Source organism: Arachis hypogaea, chromosome 11, assembly GCF_003086295.3.
Source record: "Arachis hypogaea cultivar Tifrunner chromosome 11, arahy.Tifrunner.gnm2.J5K5, whole genome shotgun sequence".
Classification (NCBI taxonomy): domain Eukaryota; kingdom Viridiplantae; phylum Streptophyta; class Magnoliopsida; order Fabales; family Fabaceae; genus Arachis; species Arachis hypogaea.
The window spans coordinates 84,639,493-84,653,264 of record NC_092046.1 but is presented as its reverse complement, the minus strand read 5'-3'; the positions used below and the strand labels follow the sequence as shown (position 1 = coordinate 84,653,264).

The 13,772-nt window shown below is 37.5% G+C and overlaps 1 non-coding gene across 1 annotated transcript; it reads left to right on the top strand.

Moving 5' to 3' along the window:
- The first annotated feature begins 12,050 nt into the window (after positions 1 to 12,050).
- On the top strand, positions 12,051 to 12,158 carry LOC112724619 (small nucleolar RNA R71). Its single transcript, XR_003163774.1, has one exon. It is a non-coding gene; the product is annotated as a small nucleolar RNA R71 (small nucleolar RNA).
- Positions 12,159 to 13,772: the final 1,614 nt, after the last annotated feature.

Here is a 13,772-nt window from a genome sequence, read left to right as displayed (position 1 = left end):
CTAGTTAGATCTCTCTTTAATTCTTACAATTCATGTTGTTTACTTTTATTGCCTTCTATGTGTTTGTTAAAATGCGTCTTTTAGTTATGAGTTTACTTTTCTATTGTTTTGCCTTTCTATTGTTAATCTCTTACTTTTGAGTTGTAGATTCCTTTAATTCTTGCAATCTACTATGCTTTTCTTTTGTGCCTTCCAAGTTTTTGATGAAATGCTTGGTTGGATTTTAGAGTAGATTTTAGTGCTCTTGGCTTGGGAAGGTAACTTAGGAACTCTTGAGTTACTAATGTCCAAGTGATTGACGATTGGGAGCCATTAACTCTAGATCTCACTAATTGATTTGGTGGAGAACTAGGACTTATGGACTTGGATTGATATAGCTCACTTGACTTTCCTCTACTATTAGTTAGGGGTTGACTTAGTGGGATTGATCCTTGCTAATTCTCATGTTGTGGTTAGTGATAAGGATAGAGATCCTTGACCACCAACCTTTGCCAAGAATTTTCTAGTTGTTAGTTTATTTTCATTGCCATTTATCTTTCATGTCTCTTATCCCCAAAAACCCCAAAACATACCTCATAACCAATAACAAGATACTCTATTGCAATTCCTAGGGAGAACGACCCGAGGTTCCAATACTTCGGTTTATAAATTTAGGGGTTTGTTTAAGTGACAAACATTCTTTTGTATGAAAGGATTGTTGTTTGGTGTAGAAACTATACTTGCAACGAAAATTTATTGTGAATTCTAAACCACACAAAAGTCCTCTCATCACCTGCCATAGAAGAAGATCATTCACAAGCAAAGAAGACAGTAGTACCAGAGTTAATTCAAAAAGGCAAAGCAACTCCAATCCTCAACTCTATTTCTATTACTGATTTTAATATATACAATATATTCCTTTCATGAATTGCTCTTGCATCAATCCAACAACCTTCTTATTGCCTGACTAAGAGACCTGCAAAATAACCATAGCTTGCTTCAAGCCAACAATCCTCGTGGGATCGACTAGGGGTGAGCACGGGTCGGTTTGGTTCGGGGTCAAGATAAAATTAGAACCGAACTAATCAAAATATAATTGGTTCGGTTTGGTTCGGATTTGTATTTTTTTTGCATGTACCCGAACCAAACCAAACTGATTAAGAACGGATTGATTTGGTTCGGGTAATTGGGTACCCGATGACTTTGAAATTCATAAAAAATCTAAATTTTTATCTTAAAAATTCAACAAGTACAATAAACATATAACATTAATATAAATAATCTAAACATATTAAACACCAAATACATTAAAAACTAAACTTATTAAAATCCAAACATATTAATAGTGAATAATCTCACTAAAACCCACTAAAAGCCATATACATTTTTTTTATTTTTTTATTTAATTAATATATGATCAGGTTCACGGGTTGGTTCGGATTCCGCACCCCCAGAACCGATACCCGAACCAATCACTAACAAAGGCCATTGGTTTGGTTCGAGTTGGACCCGATTACCTGTTGGTTCCAGAACCAATTTAATTGGTTCGGTTCGGATTCGAACAGATAATGGGGTACTCGCTACCCGTGCTCACCCCTAGGATCGATCCTGACTCGCTCAGGTATTACTTGGATGACCCAGTGCACTTGCTAGTACTGCTATACGAAAGTGTGAGGATCGTACGCACCAGCGACTAGGGGGAGTTGACAGCATTTTTTATTCTTGCTCTAGGCTTCTTCAAACTGCTCCGAATTTCACCTAAAATCATAAAAACACAAGAAAAACTCAAAGTAGCATCCAAAGGTGAACTTTGCACTAAAAGATACTAAAACTTAATAAAATCTAACTAAAAACAATATAAAAACAACTAGAAAAAGGGTATAAGATGCTCACACATCAATTACCAAGCTGAGAACCTCTGGATCTCATTCCATATATATGTTGTCATTTTTCAGATGCAGGTCGAGATGCGCCTCAGTGAGCATCTGGAGTTCCCTCTGCAAGCGAAGTTGGTTATTCCGGGGTTATTGTATTTTGTTTTATGCTATGTATATATAGATTCTCTACCCTATATATTATGTTTTGTCCCTTTTAGGGATGGACTTGGAGAAATAGGTGTTTTGTCATATATTTTGTGTTATTCTTTTTGGGTTATATATATGTATATGTATACTCTGGTCGGCCTTTGCTTCACAAGCCGGGCCCAAAGCTTGTTATTTGTACCTTTGGAACTCTGATCTTATATATACATTATCTTTTTCACACGATCTCACCTACCTTTCCACATTTATCCGAGCGAGTGATACGATTTCTGTTTCATTTTTGATAAACTTCTCTTTCAAGGCTCCTAGTTACGATTTCCTTCAATTATATATGTATTTTTACTTTTAGAGGTCGTAGCACTTCACCATCTCTAATATACGTCCTAGGTGTAAAGCTTTATGTGGTAGGGTGTTACAATAGGCATGAAGAGAAGAGCTATCTCAACCACTTCAACATCACAACCACAGCCTAACAAGACCAGGACAACAACCAAAAGGCCCAGAGGCAAGCCTAAGAGAATAACTAATCCCAACATTTTAGCCTAAGCAATATCACAGCCCAAGAACTCAGCCCCAATAGTATCACAACCCAAGAACTTAGCCCTTCTAGCATCTCAGCCCAATCCCAGCATATCTTCCACACAACCACCACCTCAGCCGAAGCATAAAGAGAGATAAACTTTAAGCCAACTAGTTGGGGAAAAATTCCAATTCTCTGAGTCATTTTGGAGCACTTCATGTTTTTCCATGGTGAAGTTAATGGCAAAGTTGATTCAAAGAAAATGGGGACATCTCTAGGAAATTTGGCCTTTGGTGATATTTTGATATTAAGTTAGAATACATATGATGTTGTTTAGTTTAAGTTAGACTATATGTGTTAATGTTATGCTTATTCTGTTAGCTTTATATAGCTTGGACCAGTTATCCATTTGGTGATATTTTGGTTGTAAATTAGACAAATTTGGTGTTGGTTGGTTTCATTGGCTTGGACGATTTATACATGATATCTTTCGGTGTTATGAAATTCATTAATACATCTCTATGAAGAAACTTAAAACAAGAAATTAGAGCATATGTTGTGTATATATGACAGGAGAATTACGGAAAACAAAATAAAAGAACATGCATAATTGCCAAAATGAAATTCGAAATTCATTTCAAATCAAACATTCTACGTAATTGTCATCATATACACATGATGCACAACTTAGTTCAAGTGAAACAGGGCAAATATCTAAAAAACCCTAATCCAATTCACCCATCTAACTCTAAACACAGACTTAAAACAACAAACCCCCAATAACTAATGAATGTTAAATATCGATTTAGAAATTCACAAGTTATAAAGCTCGAATTCGTTGTAGATATAATCGGAGTTCAACACTATCAAAGCTTGATTCAAAAGATGTCATAATTCAAATCAATAACTGAGAGTTTAGGATCGGGTCATTTCCTTTGAACTCACAATATAGTGCATTAGAATTGGCTATAAAAAAACAAATGTTTTGTGTGATTATGAAAAATTAAATTGCAAGAAATTAAAGAAGCAAGCTATAACTAAATTTAAAAAAAAATAGAATCAATGAGTAAGTAAACAACTAACTAAGCTAGCATGAGATAAAAGAGAAACAATTAAAATGAGAATTATACTAAGAAGCAACTAAATTAAACTAGAAATGATTAAGACAATAATTAATAAAAGAGTTTTGGCTAGGGTTGAGTGTTAAGAAAGATTATCCTTGTCATTAATCATAAATATGGTAATTGTTAAGAGTTAATTCCACTTCTTCATCCTCTACACATTAAGAAAAGTCAAGTAGGCATAATTGTTCTTAATTCAAAAACTCTAACCAACTAACTAATTGAACCTAGTAAAAGGTTAATGTTATTGAAAATAAGATCAACTATTAACTCTAGATTACCAATCAAACATGGACATTAATGACTCAAGACCATTCAATTTCTCAATCCCAAGTGAAGAAAGAGAAAATATACTCCATAACTAATGTAAATATTTCATCAAACACTTAGTGTGCATAAAAACAAAATATCATAATTTGTAAGAATAAACAAAATCTACAACTATCCACCATAAGAACTCAACACTAAACTTAAATAAGCATAAATGAAAATAAAATATCAAATACTCAACATTAAACTCAAATAAGTATAAATGAAACATAAAATATCAAATTCATTCATAAGAAACTAGGAATTCACATAGTTTATAAAGTAGAAAATGAAGCAAAGTAAACTAATAAGAAATTCTAAGTAAAGTAGTGTAGAGGAATAAGAAAATTAAGGAAAACTAAAGTTAAACAAGGTTAAAATCTAAAAATAAAGATAAAATTAAAGTAAAACCCTTAGAAATGTCAAAAACAAGTATGTATGAGTGTCTCCTTTGTCCTCCTCTCAAGTCTTGCTTCATATTGGCTTAAAAGTGATCTAAAATGGGCCAAAATAACCTCCAAATTACAAGTCACGTGTCATTTTAAATGAGACATGCGATCAGACATGTGCGTGTGCACAAGTCTTCCTCCTTCGCTTTTTTTACGAAATCTCCGCTTTTGCATGCTTTCATCTATCTTCCCAAACTATCCTGCCTCCTAAACCTTAAACAACTTTAATAAATATATTAAGGCATCGAATAGAATAAAAGTGAAATTAATTTGACAATTTTGAAAGCCTAAAAAGTATTTTTAATTAATTAAGCTCAATTAGGAGGAATTTCACAAAAGCATGCAATTAGAAGGACTACATGCAAGCAAAATTGATAAATTTCACTCTTTTCAATCTAGAAACTATAGTAAAATATAGATTTATCAATAACCCTAAACCAAATTATTAGACTTTAGCCAGATTAAAACACATACCTCAACCAAGATTCAAGGGCATTACACATGGTTGCCTTACTTTGGAAAAATTCTACAACCATTAATAAAGAAACCCAACCCACCCAACAAGCCCTAATGTAGAAACAACCTTCAGCTTCCAGTATGCAGGTTTGATTCTTGTTTTCAAACATGAAACCTTTCTCCTCAACCTTAAAATTTGTGAATCCTCTACGTCTAGCTCTGAGTCTACATAGCAGAAAAAAATGCATCCTTATTAAACTTGAAAAAACCGACCACTGTTAAACCTCAACCCACAATACCAATAAGTCAAATGAAAAATTACATAACATACCTCAAAATAGATGCAGCGCTAGAATCTACGATCGGAGTTCTCCTTTTTCCCTGAAGTTCGAAAAATCGACCTTTCATCATGGGAGCAAAGTAGCTCCCTCCTAAGTGCAGAAGATCGAGTTCGAGAAGAGGTTGAGGTTTGGGAAGTGGTACGCGGAATCGTGATTACACTTTAATTATGTAAAATTCATTGCTCTTTCTTTCCCTGGAAATGGCGCCAAAAACATGATGCCAAGACCATGGTTCACAACTCCGTGTAACTAACCAGCAAGTGCACTGGGTCGTCCAAGTAATACCTTACGTGAGTAAGGGTCGAATCCCACGGAGATTGTCGGTATGAAGCAAGCTATGGTCACCTTGTAAATCTCAGTCAGGCGGATATAAAACAGTAATAGGTTTTCGAAAATAAATAATAAAATAGGGATAGAGGTACTTATGTAAATTGTTGGTAGGAATTTCAGATAAGCGAATGGAGATGCTTTTCGTTCCTCTGAACCTCTGCTTTCCTACTATCTTCATCCAATCAGTCTTACTCCTTTCCATGGCTGGCTTTATGTGATACATCACCATTGTCAACGGCTACTTTCGGTCATCTCTTCGGAAAATGATCCAATGCCCTGTCACGGCACGGCTAATCGTCTGGAGGCATCACCCTTGTCAATGGCTTCATCTTATCCTCTCAGTGAAAATGATCAACGCACCCTGTAACGGCACGGCTATTCATCTGTCGATTCTCGATCATGCTGGAATAGGATTTACTATCCTTTTGCGTCTGTCACTAACGCCCTGCAATCGCGAGTTTGGAGCTCGTCACAGTCATCCAATCATTGAATCCTACTTGGAATACCACAGACAAAGTTTAGACCTTCCGGATTCTCTTGAATGCCGCCATCATTCTAGCTTACGCCACGAAGATTCTGGTTTGGAGATCTAAGAGATACTCATTCAATTCTAATGTAGAACGGAAGTGGTTGTCAGGCACGCGTTCATAGGGAATGATGATGATTGTCACGTTCATCACATTCAGATTGAAGTACGAATGGGTATCTTAGAAGCAAAACAAGATGAATTGAATAGAAAACAGTAGTACTTTGCATTAATCTTTGAGGAACAGCAGAGCTCCACACCTTAATCTATGGAGTGTAGAAACTCTACCGTTGAAAATACATAAGTGAAGGTCCAGGCATGGCCGAGATGGCCAGCCCCCTAAAACGTGATCAATAGTCTCCTAAGATGAACAATGGATTAAAACTGAGACCAAAGATGGTCAAAAAGACGTCTAATACAATAGTGAAAGGTCCTATTTATAATAAACTAGTCACTAGGGTTTACATGAGTAAGTAATTGATGCATAAATTCACTTCCGGGGCCCACTTGGTGTGTGCTTGGGCTGAGCTTTAACTTTCCATGTGTAGAGGCCATTTGTGGAGTTGAACGCCAGGTTTTGATCCATTTCTGGCGTTCAACTCTGGTTTTGGATCCTTTTCTGGCGCTGGACACCAGAATTGGGCAGAGAGCTGGCGTTGAACACCAGTTTGCGTCGTCTATTCTTGGCCAAAGTATGGACTATTATATATTGCTGGGAATCCCTAGATGTCTACTTTCCAACGCAATTGGAAGCGCGCCATTTCGAGTTCTATAGCTCCAGAAAATCCACTTTGAGTGCAGGGAGGTCAGAATCCAACAGCATCAGCAGTCCTTCTTCAACCTCTGAATCTGATTTCTGCTCAAGTCCCTCAATTTCAGCCAGAAAATAGTTGAAATCACAGAAAAACACACAAACTCATAGTAAAGTCCAGAAATGTGAATTTAACATAAAAACTAATGAAAACATCCCTAAAAGTAACTAGATCCTACTAAAAACATACTAAAAATAATGTCAAAAAGCGTATGAATTATCCGCTCATCACAACACCAAACTTAAATTGTTGCTTGTCCCCAAGCAACTGAAAATCAAATAGGATAAAAAGAAGAGAATATACTATAAATTCCAAATTATCAATGAAACATAGCTGCAATCATATGAGCGGGACTTATAGCTTTTTGCCTCTTGAATAGTTTTGGCATCTCACTTTATCCATTGAGGTTCAGAATGATTGGCATCTATAGGAACTCAGAGTTCAGATAGTGTTATTGATTCTCCTAGTTCAGTATGATGATTCTTGAACACAGCTTCTTTATGAGTCTTGGCCGTGGCCCTAAGCACTTTGTTTTCCAGTATTACCACCGGATACATAAATGCCACAGACACATAATTGGGTGAACCTTTTCAGATTGTGACTCAGCTTTGCTAGAGTCCCCAATTAGGGGTGTCCAGGGTTCTTAAGCAAACTCTTTTTTTGCTTTGGACCTTGACTTTAACCGCTCAGTCTCAAGTTTTCACTTGACACCTACACGCCACAAGCACATGGTTAGGGACAGCTTGGTTTAGCCGCTTAGGCCAGGATTTTATTCCTTTAGGCCCTCCTATCCACTGATGCTCAAAGCCTTGGGATCCTTTTTATTTGCCCTTGCCTTTTGGTTTTAAGGGTTATTGGCTTTTTGCTCTTGCCTCTTGGTTTTAAGAGCTTTTGGCTTTTTCTGCTTGCTTTTTCTTTCTATTTTTTTTTCGCCTATTTTTTTTTTCTGCAAGCTTTGTTCTTTGCTGCTTTTTCTTGCTTCAAGAATCATTTTTATGATTTTTCAGATTATCAAATAACATGTCTCCTAGTCATCATTCTTTCAAGAGCCAACATATTTAACATTCTTAAACAACAACTTCAAAAGACATATGCACTTTTCAAGCATACATTCAGAAAACAAGAAGCATTGTCACCACATCAATATAATTAAGCTAAGTTCAAGGATAAATTCGAAACTCATGTACTTCTTGTTCTTTTGAATTAAAACATTTTTTCATTTAAGAGAGGTGATGGATTCATAGGACATTCATAACTTTAAGCCAAAGTTACTAACTACTAATGATCATGTAATGAAGACACAAACACAGATAAGCACATAACATAGAAAACGAAAAACAGAAGAAATAAGAACAAGGAATGAATCCACCTTAGTGATGGTGGCGTTTCCTTCTTGAGGAACCAATGATGTCCTTGAGCTCTTCTATGTCTGTTCCTTGTCTTTGTTGCTCCTCCCTCATTGCTTTTTGATCTTCTCTTATTTCATGAAGCATGATGGAGTGCTCTTGATGTTCCACCCTTAGTTGTCCCATATTGGAACTCAATTCTCCTAGGGAGGTGTTGGTTTGCTCCCAATAGTTTTGTGGAGGAAAGTGCATTTGAGGCATTTTCGGGATCTCATGGTGATGAGCTTCATACGCCTCTTGAGCTCCATGATTGGGCTCTCTTGCTTGCTCCATCTTTTTCTTAGTGATGGGCTTATCCTCTTTAATGAGGATATCTCCCTCTATGTCAATCCCAGCTGAATTGCATAGGTGGCAAATGAGGTGAGGAAAGGCTAACCTTGCCATAGTGGAGGACTTGTCAGCCACCTTGTAGAGTTCTTGAGGTATAATCTCATGAACTTCCACCTCTTCTCCAATCATGATGCTATGGATCATGATGGCCCGGTCTATAGTAACTTCAGACTGGTTGCTAGTGGGAATGATTGAGCATTGAATGAACTCCAACCATCCTCTAGCTACAGGCTTGAGGTCCAATCTTCTTAGTTGAACCGGCTTGCCTTTGGAGTCAATCTTCCATTGAGCTCCTTCTACACATATGTCCATAAGGACTTGGTCCAACCTTTGATCAAAGTTGACTCTCCTTGTGTAGGGGCGTGCGTTCTCTTCCATGTTTGGCAAGTTGAACGCCAACCTCACATTCTCCGGACTAAAATCTAAGTATTTCCCCCGAACCATTGTAACATAGTTCTTTGGATCCGGGTTCTTACTTTGATCATGGTTCTTGGTGATCCATGCATTAGCATAGAACTCTTGAACCATTAGGATGCCGACTTGTTGGATGGGATTTGTTAGAACTTCCCAACCTCTTCTTTGAATTTCATGTCGGATCTCCAGATACTCATTTCTTTTGAGTTTGAAAGGGACCTCAGGGATTACCTTCTTCTTGGCCACAACATCATAGAAGTGGTCTTGATGGGCTTTGGAGATGAACCTTTCCATCTCCCATGACTCGGAGGTGGAAGCTTTTGTCTTCCCTTTCCCTCTTCTAGAGGATTCTCCGGTCTTAGATGCCATCAATGGTAATGGAAAAACAAAAAAGCTATGCTTTTACCACACCAAACTTAGAATATTGCTCGCCCTCAAGCAATAAACAAAAGAATAGAAGAAGAAGAAGAAGAAGAAATATGGAGAGGGAGAGGGAGATGTGGTTTCGGCCAAGAGGAGAAGAGATGGTTGTGGTGTGTGAATTTGAAGAAGAATGGAGGGCTTTATATAGGGAAGGGAGGGGGGAAGGTTTCGGCCATATGGGTGGGTTTGGGTGGGAAATTGGTTTTGAATTTTGAAGGTAGGTGGGGTTTATGAGGTAGGTTTATGGGGAAGAGTGGATGGATGTGAGTGGTGAAGAGGTGATGGGGAAGAGAGATTGAGGTGATTGGTGAAGGGTTTTTGGGGAAGAGTGTTTATGGGGTTGTGTGAAAGAGAGTGGTGAGAAGAAGTAAGTGGAGGTAGGTGGGGATCCTGTGGAGTCCACAGATCCTGAGTGGATCCTGTGGGGTCCACAGATCCTGAGTGGATCCTGTGGGGTCCACAGATCCTGAGGTGTTCAAGGATTTACATCCCTGCACCCATTAGGCATGTAAAAATGCCTTTGCACACAACTCTAAGCGTTCAGCGCCAGGTTGGTGGCCATTTTGGGCGTTCAACGCCCATTTGTGTGCCATTTCTGGCGTTGAATGCCAGAACCATGCCTGTTCTGGCATTCAGCGCCCAGAAGCTGCTCATTTTGGGCGTTCAGCGCCAGAACCATGCTCTGTTCTGGCGCTGAACGCCAGACAGATGCTCCTCCAGGGTGTAATTTTTTCTTCTGCTGTTTTTGATTCCGTTTTCAATTTTTATATTTATTTTGTGACTCCACATGATCATGAACCTATAAAGACATATAACTAAGAAAAATATAGTTAGATAATAATTGGGTTGCCTCCCAGCAAGCGCTTCTTTAATGTCAGTAGCTTGACAGTGGGCTCTCATGGAGCCTCACAGATGTGCAGAGCTTTGTTGAGACTCTCCAACACCAAACTTAGAGTTTGGATATGGGAGTTCAACACCAAACTTAGAGTTTGGTTGTGGCCTCCCAACACCAAACTTAGAGTTTGACTGTGGGGGCTCTGGTTGACTCTGCTTTGAGAGAAGCTTTTTATGCTTCCTCTCCATGGTTGCAGAGGGAGATCCTTGAGTTTTAAACACAAGGGAGTCCTCATTCCATTGAAGGACTATTTCACCTCTGTCAACATCAATCACAGCTCTTGTTGTGGCCAGGAAAGGTCTTCCTAGGATGATGGATTCATCCTCTTCCTTTCCAGTATCCAGAACTATGAAATCAGCAGGGATGTAAAGGCCTTCAACCTTTACTAACACGTCCTCTACTTGTCCATAAGCCTGTTTTCTTGAACTATCTGCCATCTCTAATGAGATTTTAGCAGCTTGCACCCCATAGATTCCTAGTTTCTCTATTACAGAGAGGGGCATGAGGTTTATTCCTGAACCAAGGTCACACAGAGCCTTAAAGATCATGTTGCCTATGGTACAGGGTATTATGAACTTTCCAGGATCCTGTCTCTTCTGAGGCAATGTCAGTTGATCCAGATCACTTAGTTCATTGATGAACAATGGAGGTTCAACCTCCCAAGTATCAATGCCAAATAATTTGGCATTCAGCTTCATGATTGCACCAAGAAACTTGGCAGTTTGCTCTTCAGTAACATCCTCATTCTCTTCAGAAGAGGAATACTCATCAGAGCTCATGAAGGGCATAAGGAGGTTCAATGGAATCTTTATGGTCTCTAGATGAGCCTCAGAGTCCTTTGGTTCCTCAGAGGGAAGCTCCTTATTGATCACTGGACGTCCCAGGAGGTCTTCCTCCTTGGGATTCACGTCCTCCTCTCCTTCTTTGGGTTCGGCCATGGTGCTTATGTCAATGGCCTTGCACTCTCCTTTTAGATTCTCTTCTGTATTGCTTGGGAGAGTACTAGGAGGGATTTCAGTGATCCTTTTACTCAGCTGGCCCACTTGTGCTTCCAAATTTCTAATGGAAGACCTTGTTTCATTCATGAAACTTACAGTGGCCTTGGACAGATCAGAGACTAGATTTGATAAATTAAAAGCATTTTGTTCAGAGTTCTCTGTCTGTTGCTGAGTGGATGATGGAAAAGGCTTGCTATTGCTAAACCTGTTTCTTCCACCATTATTAAAGCCTTGTTGAGGCTTTTGATCCTTCCATGAGAAATTTGGATGATTTCTCCATGATGAGTTATAGGTGTTTCCATAAGGTTCACCTAAGTAATTTACCTCTGCTATTGCAGGGTTCTCAGGATCATAAGCTTCTTCTGCATAAGAAGCCTCTTGAGTACTGTTGGATGCAGCTTGCATTCCATGCAGACTCTGAGAGATCATATTGACTTGCTGAGTCAATATTTTATTCTGAGCCAATATGGCATTCAGAGTATCAACTTCAAGAACTCCCTTCTTCATAGGCGTCCCATTACTCACAGGATTCCTTTCAAAAGTGTACATGAACTGGTTATTAGCAACCATGTCAATGAGTTCTTGAGCTTCTGCAGGCGTTTTCTTTAGGTGAATGGATCCACCTGCAGAAGTGTCCAGTGACATCTTTGATAGCTCAGATAAACCATCATAGAATATATCCAGGATAGTCCATTCTGAAAGCATGTCAGAAGGACACTTTTTGGTCAACTGTTTGTATCTTTCCCAAGCTTCATAGAGGGATTCACCTTCTTTCTGTCTGAAGGTTTGAACATCAGCTCTAAGCTTGCTCAGCTTTTGAGGAGGAAAGTACTTGGCTAAGAAAGCCGTGACCAGCTTATCCCAAGAGTTCAGGCTGTCTTTGGGTTGAGAATCCAACCATAATCTAGCTCTGTCTCTTACAGCAAAAGGGAAAAGCATGAGCCTGTAGACTTCAGGATCTACTCCATTAGTCTTAACAGTATCACATATCTGCAAGAATTCAGTTAAGAACTGAAAAGGATCTTCAAATGGAAGTCCATGAAACTTGCAGTTCTGCTGCATCAGAGAAACTAATTGAGGTTTCAGCTCAAAGTTGTTTGCTCCAATGGCAGGAATGGAGATGCTTCTTCCATGTAAATTGGAATTAGGTGCAGTAAAGTCACCAAGCATCTTCCTTACATTATTATTATTTTCGGCTGCCATCTCCTCTTTCTGTTCGAAAATTTCTGAAAGGTTATCTCTGGATTGTTGTATTTTAGCTTCTCTTAGTTTCCTTTTCAGAGTCCTTTCAGGTTCTGGATTTGCTTCCACAAGAATGTTTTTATCCTTGCTCCTGCTCATATGACAAAGAAGAGGGCACAGAAAAATAATAATAATAATAGAGATCCTTTATACCACAGTATAGGGATCCTTGTGTGAGTAGAAGAAGAGGGGGAGACAAAGAATGTAATATAATGGAAGAAACACAACTGTGAGGAGGGTTGAGATGTGAGATAAGATGTTAGTAGATGAATAAATAAATAGAAAAAGATGAGAGAGAAGGAATTTTCGAAAATAATTTTTGAAAAAGAGTTAGTGATTTTCGAAAATGGTTTTTGAAAAATGTTAGTATTTTTCGAAAATTTTTAAAATAAAAAATAAAATTAAGAATAATTAGTTAATTGAAAAGAAATTTTTGAAAAAGAGGGAAGATATTTTCGAAAATTAGAGAGAGAGAGAGTTAGTTAGGTAGTTTTGAAAAAGTTAAGAAACAAGCAAAAAGTTAGTTAGTTAGTTGAAACAAATTTTGAAAAGATAAGAAGTTAGGAGGTTAGAAAAGATATTTTGAAACCAACTTTTTGAAAAAGGTAAGATAAGAAGATATTTTAGAAATTAGTTTTGAAAAAGATTTGATTTTTAAAATCTCAATTAATGACTTGATTCATAAGAAATCACAAGATATGATTCTAGAACTTAAAGTTTGTATCTTTCTTAACAAGCAAGTAACAAACTTCAAATTTTTGAATCAAAACATTAATTGATTATGTTATTTTCGAAAATTTGATATAAAAATAAGAAAAAGATTTTTGAAAAAAATATTTTTGGAATTTTCGAAAATAACTAAGAATTTTTGAAAAAGATTTGATTTTTGAAAAAGATTTTGAAAAAGATAAGATTTTCAAATTGAAAATTTGATTTGACTCATAAGAAACAACTTGATTTTAAAAATTTTTTAAAAGGTCAACTCAAATTTTCGAATTTGATGAGAGAAAAAGGGAAAGATATATTTTTTTTATTTTTGAATTTTTATGATGCAAGAGAAAAACACTAAAATGATGCAATGCATGAAATTTTTAGATCAAAACATGTGATGCATGCAAGAATGCTATGAATGTCAAGATGAACACCAAGAACACTATGAATGCCAAGATGAACATCATA